Consider the following 10,739-nt stretch of genomic DNA (forward strand, 5'->3'; position numbering starts at 1 on the left):
ATGCCAATTATATTTATCATGCAGACGTAACCGATGTTTTTTTTTTTTCAAGATCGAATGTGCTGCATTGCAGAGAAGAATGGAGGGGAGGGGGGGGGTCTCAGAATTGCAGAAATTGCTTATTCATCTTCATTTAAATGCAGATGTAAAGTTTTATATTTGTGATAAATATAATGTACATTACATTTTTTAAGTAAAATATACTTTCCAGCTAGGAATTTTTATTTGTATTTGTAGAATCATAGCATTGTCTTCGTCCCAAGTCTGAAAGACGCTGTGAGAAATGTAACTTGCGGAGAGAGGGGGAGGGTAGATTTTCCGCTATAAATTCAAAACGCGTCGTTTAAAAAATTTTCAAAAAATTATCAAGAACATTTTGATCATCACTTACAATAAGTAATAATTTTTTTCAAAATTAGACGACAGATTTTTTCATAAAAAAATATTTCATTTGAAAATCACGCATTTTTCAATGCAAAAATGAACCATAGTTTTCAGTTTAAATTCTTCAAAATCGTTTTTCTCGAAGTGTACCTCTACAAATTCACTTTGTTTATGTGTTTAATAGTTAAACGAACGATTCAGCAAATTTTGACAGCTAGGCTAACCTTAAATATTTTAAAATAAGGGATTTTATAGTTAGTTTGTTGAATTTTTTTTTGTACTCGTGATCAGCCAAAGGGGGGTAACTTTAGGAACTTCCTGTCCAAATTCGGCTCGAACGATTTTGACCAAAATGTACATACACATAGTAGATATGGTCATGTATAAGATATACAAAAATAGCGAAAATTAAACGACAGGAAATTTTTGGGGTAGGTGTGTTGTACATCCTTAAATACTTGCAAAAGTAAAATCTGTACATATTCACCTGAAGGAAGCACTAAATACTAGTGAAAAATATTTTTAGGACTCAGAGAAAATTGTTTCTTTGAAAAAAAGGTGTATATATTGAGTTTTTCTGGGTTATTTTCAACATTCTAGGTACCTATACGATATTTGGGTGAATTAAAAAAATAATGACAACCTTACTGAAATTTTTTGAAACAATTCAATTAATCATAACATATTTTTCACTTTATCATCATACTGTACATGCATTTTAGTTAAAATTCCTGAAGTGGCAATAGAATAGGCAATTGCATAAAAAAGTTTCAGAATTTTTATTAGTAAAACATTTATTGAAAAAAGGAAATATTACTACATCCTAAAAGACTTTCTAAAATACATAATTAAAAGAAATTAGTTTTTTTATGCTTCAAAATCGCGTAAGGGATATAAATGATCAGATCTAAACCTTGATTGATTTTCTTCTCTTGTATATGTGAAAGAAATTGGCTTTTTGATTGTTATTTTACATTATTTTTTTTTCAATTTTGGTTTGAAAAGTTTTAATATGAAAGAAATAGGAAACAATAAACTCCCCCAAAATTACTTTTTGTCCAATTACGTCAATTCTTTAAATCTAAGCTCAAAAAAACTTTGACAAGTACATGCAGTAAATTCATCATAATAAAATTCAGCAATAGGTTGTCAACACAGCATATACTTCTGAAAATCATTCTCAATAACCATTCAAAGTGATCACAATCCAACAATAGATAAATCAATACTTTAAATGCACACTAAACCTTAATTTATTCTATGACTCATTACTTCTGCATGTCTCTATGCTAAGCACCAATGATAGCCCACTGTGTATTCCTCTGTCAAATGGCAGAAAATTTCAGATCAAGGTATTTAAAAATTGTAAATAATGCTAATAAAAGAGCTACATGTATATTATGTCTTTGTTTAAAAGTTTTGAAGTCTGATGATCACATGTGTGCCTTGATGAAGTTGATAAGTCCATTTGTGGAGCCATCATGACTTGAAACTGTATCTTTTCCTCTCAACTCAGGCTGAATTACTTTTGCCAGCTGTTTTCCTAATTCAACACTACAATAACCAAAAAAAAAAATGTATACTATTATTTCAGAAAAAAAAATTTGCTACACATACACAAAAGTATGATGGGTGCATATAAATAAAAGCATTCAAATTAAATTTTCAACTCCATGCTTGGTTTCAGATTTTTTTTTTTGAGATCCATTTCAACATAGTGTTTAGAATATGAAAATACTAATAACTTACCCCCACTGATCATATGAGTTGATATCCCAAATAGTTCCCTGGACGAAGATCTTGTGTTCATACATTGCTAGAGGGAAAAAAAATTATGAAACATTATTGAAAAATATACATAGAACAAGGTATATTTGGTAAAAGACAGTTTAACCCGTTGGGTGACATTGGAAAGAATGTACAATAATTCAAAAATCAAACAACCCTGTGATGTCCATTTGTAAATCAAATGCCAAAATCCACAGGAAAATAAACTTCACCAATTTTTCGAATATTTGAATATTTCTAGATTTTCATGAATTTTTAAATATGTATGTACTTTGCCTCAAAAATCACAGAATGTAAAGAACTTCTGAAGCCTAGACTCAAGTAGAAAAAAAATATGCATTTTATGGCCTAGGGTCAGACACATCTGTTTGCAAGAATCAGACATAACCTCTGAGTCTCATGCACTCTATGATTACAAAAGTGCAATGTGTCTGAAGTTTGAAAATTAATGCAAATTAAAAATTGACAATAATTCTAATCTTTCAACTTTTAGTGGCTTTTGTAAGTGCTTTTAATTAAACTGAACAATGTTTCTGAACCAGGCATTAATTAATTTTTAAGTTTTACCAACTATCCCAATTTCAAAGCCATGTTTTGATTAAGGAGCCAATTTTGATCCTTATCATACATGTACATGTTCTTTGTTCTTTAAAAAATTTCATAGCATTCTGGAATTCAAATTCTAAAATAATTATATGTCTAAAATTATTAGTTTAAAATACACCTGACTTAGTACTAGTAAAATACATGTGACTTACCAATGAGAAGACCTAGTGTGAATGGAGTAAGTTTTTGGAATAGAATGGAGTTGCTTGGTCTGTTACCCTCAAAGACCTGGAAAAGAAATTGTTTTAGGTTTTAAATTGACCATACATTATATACATGTAGAAAAGTTTTTTCAACATGTTGATTTCATGATGTCTAATCCAGTGAAAACTGTCTAATCCAACACCTGTGCAATCCGTTTCACTGTGAATTCCAACATTCATTTTCATTCCCATTTTTCTTTACACTGGGTAATCTAATCTATTCCAACACAAAATTTGTCTCCCAGTGCATGTTGGATTAGACAGGATTCACAACTCATGTACTTCAGTTGAAGAGGTGACCTATTTATTTGCTGACCTTGTGAGGAAGAATATGATCAATGTCAGTCTGTGACATTCCCGACTTCACGAGTTCCTCTCTAGCTTCATCCACCATCTTCCCCTTCATCAGAGCCTCAGTCTGAGCCAGGAAGTTAGCTGTCAAAATCTGGAACGTATTAAGAGAAAGGTGAGTTTGATCATTAAATGTTAACAGTTTTTCAATTTGCCTATTATTCCGTTAAGCAGAGTGTTTTACAGTAAAACTCGGTTGCAAGGAAGTCACTGGGACCTCAAATTTACTTTCGGTATAACCAAGATTCTTTATATCCGTATAATGCACATAGTGAAAGTCTTCTACTGGATTTGTAACAAATTCATTATAACCAAGATTTCCTTTTAAGCAAGCTCTTTATAATTGAGTTTTACTGTATATTCAGATCAATTCATGGTCTGGAATTTAATATTCATAAACATATTTATGTAATGTTTTTTTTTTTGAACAATTATTAGAGCTCTTAAAATTTTTTGTCATAGCCCAGCTTAATTACTGAACTACCAACAATCCCCCCACTTGCTTTCATTGTGAACCTACATTACAATCAAATGATTGAATATCAATCAATCAAATTAAAGAAATTATATTTTTGGAATTTTAATAATTTATCCCATGAAATCTGGGATGGGGGGAAACTCAAATTCAAAAAAAAGAGTTGAGGTTTTCCTATTCAATCACATTCTCTTGGTGTTCTTTATGTGTTCTGTTGTGATAATTATGGATGATGTCAAGTTCTGAAGCACAGGAGTTTTCTTAATAAAATTCAAGTATATACAACACTTCAGATATACTTCTGTCTCAAGTATATGATACAATTTCTCTGATTGCCTTCATAATAAAGAATATTAAATTTACTTCAATAGCTTTTTTTTAAGTAATAGTTTTGAAAACCTTTAAAAATTACAGACATGAATGGAAAAAAAGAGAAGATATTTACCTCATGATGTAGTCCATTCTGAATTGGATTTTGGGTTTTCACAGGCATTAAAAAGTCACATGGAATTAACCTTGTTCCTGCAGAGAGAAAAAACAGTGTTACAAAAACTTCACTGGAAACAAATTAAAAATTTTAATGTTTATGTAGAAAAACAAGCAAGACCTACTAATTAAATGATTGACCTCTGACCTTGATGGATGAGTTGGTAAAATGCATGCTGTCCATTTGTTCCAGGCTCTCCCCAGATGATAGGTCCTGTTTTATAATTACATTTCTGTCCACTCCTAGTTATGTATTTCCCATTACTCTCCATATCCCCCTGCTGGAAGTATGCTGCAAATCTGTGCATATACTGCAAGAGATGCCATTTAGTTATCAGTGTGTATACAGCACTTACAAATTTTCAGCCCAATATCTTTGCTAAAAGAGGTACAATTCAAAAGATCTTTAAAACAGTTATTTTCATTCAATTATTAAGATATGTATCAAAGAATTCAAAGCTTGAAACTCTAACTAATGTTATCTACAAGTAAGGCAATGCCTCATACCAAATAACAGTGCAGTAATTAAGATCCATTAGTTACATGAAAATTCAAATTGTTAATCATTACATAGACCTTCGATTATACAACTAAAAATACATTTCACTTGCAGCATCTCAACAAAAGCAGTTTGTATCTCTAGATGCATCATCAATGCAGGTTTGACCCAGGTAGGTCATATACATTTAGTTACTTAGGAAGTGGACCTGCTCTGACAACTTTGACGTGGGATGGTGATGCTTAGAGTATAGCATAAACTCATCTTGATCTTGTATTGGTGAGCTTAAGAAGTATTCCATTCCAATTAAATCCAAGTAAAATATATTATTGGCCTACTTGATCATATGGTAGCAATGTTTGTGTTTCTTGCTCCAAAGAAATTGTTGTACCAAACCCCGATCAGTGCCAAGATCACAGGAATCTGAAGAAATCAAAGTGTAATAATGTGATAACACACATTACACAGTAATGTAGACCCTGGAACTTAAAATTGACTTACACATAACGAAGGAGCTTACATTTGATTCTAATGGAGCACTGACAAAATGATTGTCCATGAAGTGCCCCCAGCCTGCAAATCCTCAAAGTTGTCCATTCCTAAGTGTAGTGAAGTAAAGAACAAATTGACACAGAAGGTATATTTCTATTGTAAAAAGAAAATTAACATCAATGTGAGATATGACTTACCAATGTAGAGTGCAATGGACAGTCCGATAGCTGACCAGAGGGAATATCGACCACCTACCCACTGTTTAATATAGTTGTAACACATTTATAATATTAACAACATGTATCTCAATTTTCTTCACTTGAATTTATCTTTATAAATTCAGAGAGATCAAGAGAGAAAAAATTAAGTAAACTGTTAATACTTACATCCCAAAATCCAAACATATTTTTTTCATCTATTCCAAATTCTTTCACCTTTGTCTGCAAAACATTGGTATATAAACCCAAATTAAACAATTTTCATGTTACATATGGTATATCTTTTTTTCATCAGTAATATAACAGAAGCTGTTTTCAGTATGTGTATATTTACTTTCTTTCAATTTGATTAATATGTATTTTATTGAAATTATATGTATGTACACTGTATCTAATCTATTACACATGTAACACAAACAAAATTCAAAGAGCAACCACTTACTGCATTTGTAGACAGAGCAACAAAGTGCTTGGCAATGGCACTATCATGTAAATATATAAAAACATATTTTACCAGCTGTTCCCCATTTTTGGATGTATTCAAAGTAAAAACAACATCATATTACAAGAATAACAAGTTTAACCAATATCAGATTATGTAGAATGACTGGAATATCGGATTATGTGGAATGACTGGAATATCAGATTATGTGGAATGACTGGAATCCACTATGTGTGTACTCTATGTTCACCTGTTTTGCTGCCTCCAATAACCAGGCCTTGGCAGACTGAGCATCGGTGATCGTTTCTTGTGTTGTGAATGTCTGTAAATAAAATAAAGTACAAAGTCATACTTGGTGTCTAATGAGACACAAATTTGTATATATCTTTGCAGAACCTATCACAAGCATATACATAACCATGTAGTCATAAATGGATAAATTTTGAAGTAATGAGGAAAACAACACATTGTAATAGCAAATAAACAATCCTGTATTAAATAAAACCTTATATGAAGACTGCGATGGATATTTTTTTTTTTAACTTGGAAGCAATGATGAATAGTGTAGATTCAGGATTCAGCTTTTTCAGAGTTTCAGCCATGTGTGTGCCATCTATGTTGGAGACAAAATGGACATTTGGGTCTGTCTTGTATGGCTTTAATGCTTAGGGGTCCCTGTCATACAAATTAAAAAAAATGTAATTATACCAACATATGGTACATTTTGTATGGGTATTAAAATTTCTTTCTCTACTTCAAATTATTATTAAAATTGCTAGAAGAGTATGTAACTTTCTGAAAAAGTGCTTTGATATTAGAAGAGAAAAACTTCAACATAACTAATATGCTTACTGGAATAATTTTTTTTTTTTTTGATTTTATTTATGTTAAACTTTGTTGTATTCATGACTTTATGCCAATGTATGATGGTGTTGTCAAATAAATGAATTGAAATCCCCCTTTCTGACACAATTTTCTTTTATAACAGGAAGGGGAAAATGTGACCAACCTGATGAGGATATGAATCCAGGCCCCTTGAACTCTAGACAGGCCAGTACTCTACAAACTGACCTATCTCCCTTTGGCAATCAAAGCTAGCTTGTCTGCCACACTTTAATAATATTACTGAAAGTCTGCCTTGATATCTTTATCAGTTACTTGCCAGATCGGATCCTCCAATACTGATATTGACCACATCAGTGATGGATTTCCCAGTGTAACCTTTCCAATTACCTCTCTGGACAGAATCAGTGAATTCCCTCATGTGTGTCAGTACTGCATTTACATCAGGCATGACCTGTAAACAAACAATCAATAAGTTTTTCTACATTTCAAATTTCCTTAAACCTTTCGCAATATTATACTTTCATGTAAATTAGTTGAATCTGATTCATCGAGAAACATTTGTTAAAAAACACTATTACCTGCTGAATGATGAAGCCACGCCCTCCAGCGTAGCAACAGTCCGTATTGCTTGACGACGGGCGATATTCCAAAAAATAGTGACTGTGCAGAATTTATGCGCGCAAGGTTCACTGTTATATGTATTTGTATAAAACATTTAGTATAATATAATAAATATTGCATGTAGTTGAGTGTAACACCGAAAATTTTCAACCCTCGAAAAACAATCAGTTGACTTGGGGTGAAAAATTTCAATGTTACACTCAACTACATGCAATATTTATATAATAGTTTTTATAGTTTTATTGCAAAAATCTTAAGACTCTAAAAAATACTCTTCTCCTTTACTTTCCATTTTGTAAAATGATGGCTTTATATACTTACATCTTTTCCATCCACCATTGTAGGAGTGTTAGATTTATTTCTAAGAGCCACATGTAAAACAGCTCTATTTTCAGTGAAGTTAATCTTTTCACCAGCAAACATTGCCGCTCTCATTTCTTTTACTTTTCTCTCTTTAGCCTGCAAACCATAAAAAAAAAACACAAATTCTCAATGTAATTTTTTTCTTTATTTACTTACATACTTCATAATCAATGAAAGCGATTACAGTATTACAGGTCTTAGTGTTTTGTATAATCATCACAGTATACGGAGAACCAATATTCTTGAATTTCAAAGATCACTCTTATATCCCCTTGAATGATACCTTTGTCAACGTATCAGTTCACTGAATCTTCTGTATATGTAAGTAACCCATGGAATTACATCCTGATGAATCAGTAATATTATGATTGCCCAAAAACATTGACACACACAAATTAAAAAGATTCCACAGTATTACATTTAGATGAAATTTAAAAAAAAAAATGATAGTATACATATGAATAGGCAAAGAATTCCATTTGCCTACTCACCAGCTTAAACAGAAGTCCCATAGTTGTGCTGTCCACCAAGTTCTTGGAATAGTCCAGAAGGAAATCTCCATCTTTTGTCTCTAACTTTTGGCTATTTGACACAAATAGAAAGATAGTAAAGTCAAACATTTTCTTACTTGGATGTAACCCTTAGTATATATTACATCAAGAATTCTCAAAGTAGATACATGATACTCAGATACCTGGTAGTTAACTAGGGTTGGATACCGGTACTCGATACCAATACCATACCGAATAGTAACTTCAAAAATACCGGTAAAATACCGTTTCATTCAATAATACCGGTACTAATAACGGTGCTATTTCTTAATCTTAGAAACATTTAAATACATTCTTTCTACAATATTCTTCCGATTTGAGACACTGTATAGAGCCACCTAAAGCTCCTACATGTATCTCTCTAATAACACACACACAACAGGGGAGAGAGTTCTCATGTTACTTTTATGAATAAAAATCTCAAACTGTGTTTTTCATTTCAAAAGTATTAAATTTTCTGATATTTCTATTCATCATTTAGTATTAGAAAGACAACTTCTTACACATTTAGAAGAGATCAAAGTGAAAGTGAGTTTAAACACAAAACTTCTGCATGCTCTCCTGAGAAAGATTGACAGTGTTGGCAGTACTGGTGGAGAGGAAGGAACTGAAATCGAAGACACGTTTTTTCCTCTATCCACCAGGGATGACATCCAAGCTCTGGAAAACAGACTGGATGATCATGAAGAACTTTCTGCTAACTTGGTACGTTTTCCTTCTTAACTAAAGTCTACTTTAAGACACAAATTAAAATATTTTGATTATCAATGGTAAGATGTAGATTTTCCTGTACTGGATTTATCTTTGAAATAAAACATTTATTAATTTATTATGTCCCCTCTCCCCTAATTTTAATATGTACGTGAACTTATTAAACAGGTCAAAGCCCTGGGTGGTATTGGTGGTGATAACCTTAAGTCGACTGTGAGAAGGTTGCTGACTTATATGATAAAAAATGAACTGGCCAAGCAAATTAACTGGAAAGGAAAAGGGTGAAAACTTGCCTTCTCCTCCTTAAAACTAAAAGAAATTTTGATAAGTAAGTGCAAAAACAGGGTGTTTGATTTTTATGAAGGGACGATACTCTTACAAAAACGGTGCTTATATGTACAATGAAAGACAGATTAACGTTGAACAGTAGATACATTTTATTATATATTTTTACCTTTACTTTTTTCAGAAGGGGTTCGTAGAAACAGACTCTGCGCTTCGGCCACAGAGGCCGAGGTGAGCAATATCGCCAAGGAGTGGTTCCGGTATGCTGCAGACAGGGAGGGGGGTAGGAAGTTGAGGGAGGATAGGAAGAAGGTGGCAAGAGAGGCGGGACAGGATGTAGGAGAGCAGGGTGATCAGGATGACTCATGAATCACTATAATTAACCAAATAAATGTGTCGTTTGATAAATGTTACAGTGTATATTATATTTTATCAAATGAGTTGATGGGATGGATACCTTGAGTTATTTTGCTTTTTCACACGCTGCTACGCTCACTGTGCAAAAATTTTGTGAAATCGGTAAATTTATATTGGAAGAGCCTTAATAGAATTTATGTAGGCCCAACATTGTACCAACGTTGAATGAATTTTGCTGTCACTGCATGAAAAGCTTGACATAGGGCCTACATTGGGCCAACATTGGAATCATCTTTGTATGACATTGGGCCAACGTAACGCCAACATGTAGGTGCACAAATACATTGGGCCTACATTGGGCCAACATAAGAATTATCATTGTATGACATTGGGCCAACGTAACGCCAACATGTAGGTGCAATGTTGCGCCGATGAGCAAAGTTACATTGGCCCCATATTATTTTCCGACATTGGACCAATATAACGGACAACGGTGGCCCAACATTGGACCAATGTAAGCTTGCTATCTGGGTATATAGCTTGAAATAGCTATATAGCTTTATTAAGCTATTCAAAATAGCTTGTTAAAGCTATTTTTATACAGTTTTTCACAAAAATGTTTTTTGCAAGAAATAGACAAAAAGTCGCAAGTATTTGACTATTCATATATATATATACGATGGGCTAACAAAACAACAACCAAAATCAAAGATAGTTCTAACATTGCAGCATTTGAATACTTTTAAGCAAAAGATGTGTTTCCATTGTTTGAGTAACTGTACAGTACCTTGTGTGCGTTGAGGCATGGATAAGTATGATTGCTTCTCATTGTACTGAATTATTACGAATCAATTATCTTGTTGACCATAATTGGCCTCCTTTATAATTTCATTGCAGAAGTAACTGTATCAATTGCTTTATATAGCCTCAAAACATTTAGAACTTTGAGTACAAAGTCTCTTAAGGAGACACAATTTGATGAGTGATTTTTACATGCATTATTTTCAGAAGAGTTCAAGGTTGAATATTATCACTGCACCAAGGTGCGACTTTTTGTGGAT

At 32.6% G+C, this 10,739-nt stretch overlaps 2 pseudogenes; one reads left to right on the top strand and one right to left on the bottom strand.

The window, feature by feature from the left end:
* Nucleotides 1–1,783: 1,783 nt before the first annotated feature.
* LOC133204648 (glucose-6-phosphate isomerase-like) lies at nucleotides 1,784–8,394 on the bottom strand (annotated as a pseudogene).
* A 59-nt stretch (nucleotides 8,395–8,453) lies between these two features.
* LOC133204650 (uncharacterized) lies at nucleotides 8,454–9,690 on the top strand (annotated as a pseudogene).
* Nucleotides 9,691–10,739: the final 1,049 nt, after the last annotated feature.

This window comes from Saccostrea echinata, unplaced genomic scaffold, assembly GCF_033153115.1.
Source record: "Saccostrea echinata isolate AGI-Se365-2 ecotype Australia unplaced genomic scaffold, CSIRO_AGI_Sech_v1 ptg000054l, whole genome shotgun sequence".
In the NCBI taxonomy this organism is placed as follows: Eukaryota; Metazoa; Mollusca; class Bivalvia; order Ostreida; family Ostreidae; genus Saccostrea; species Saccostrea echinata.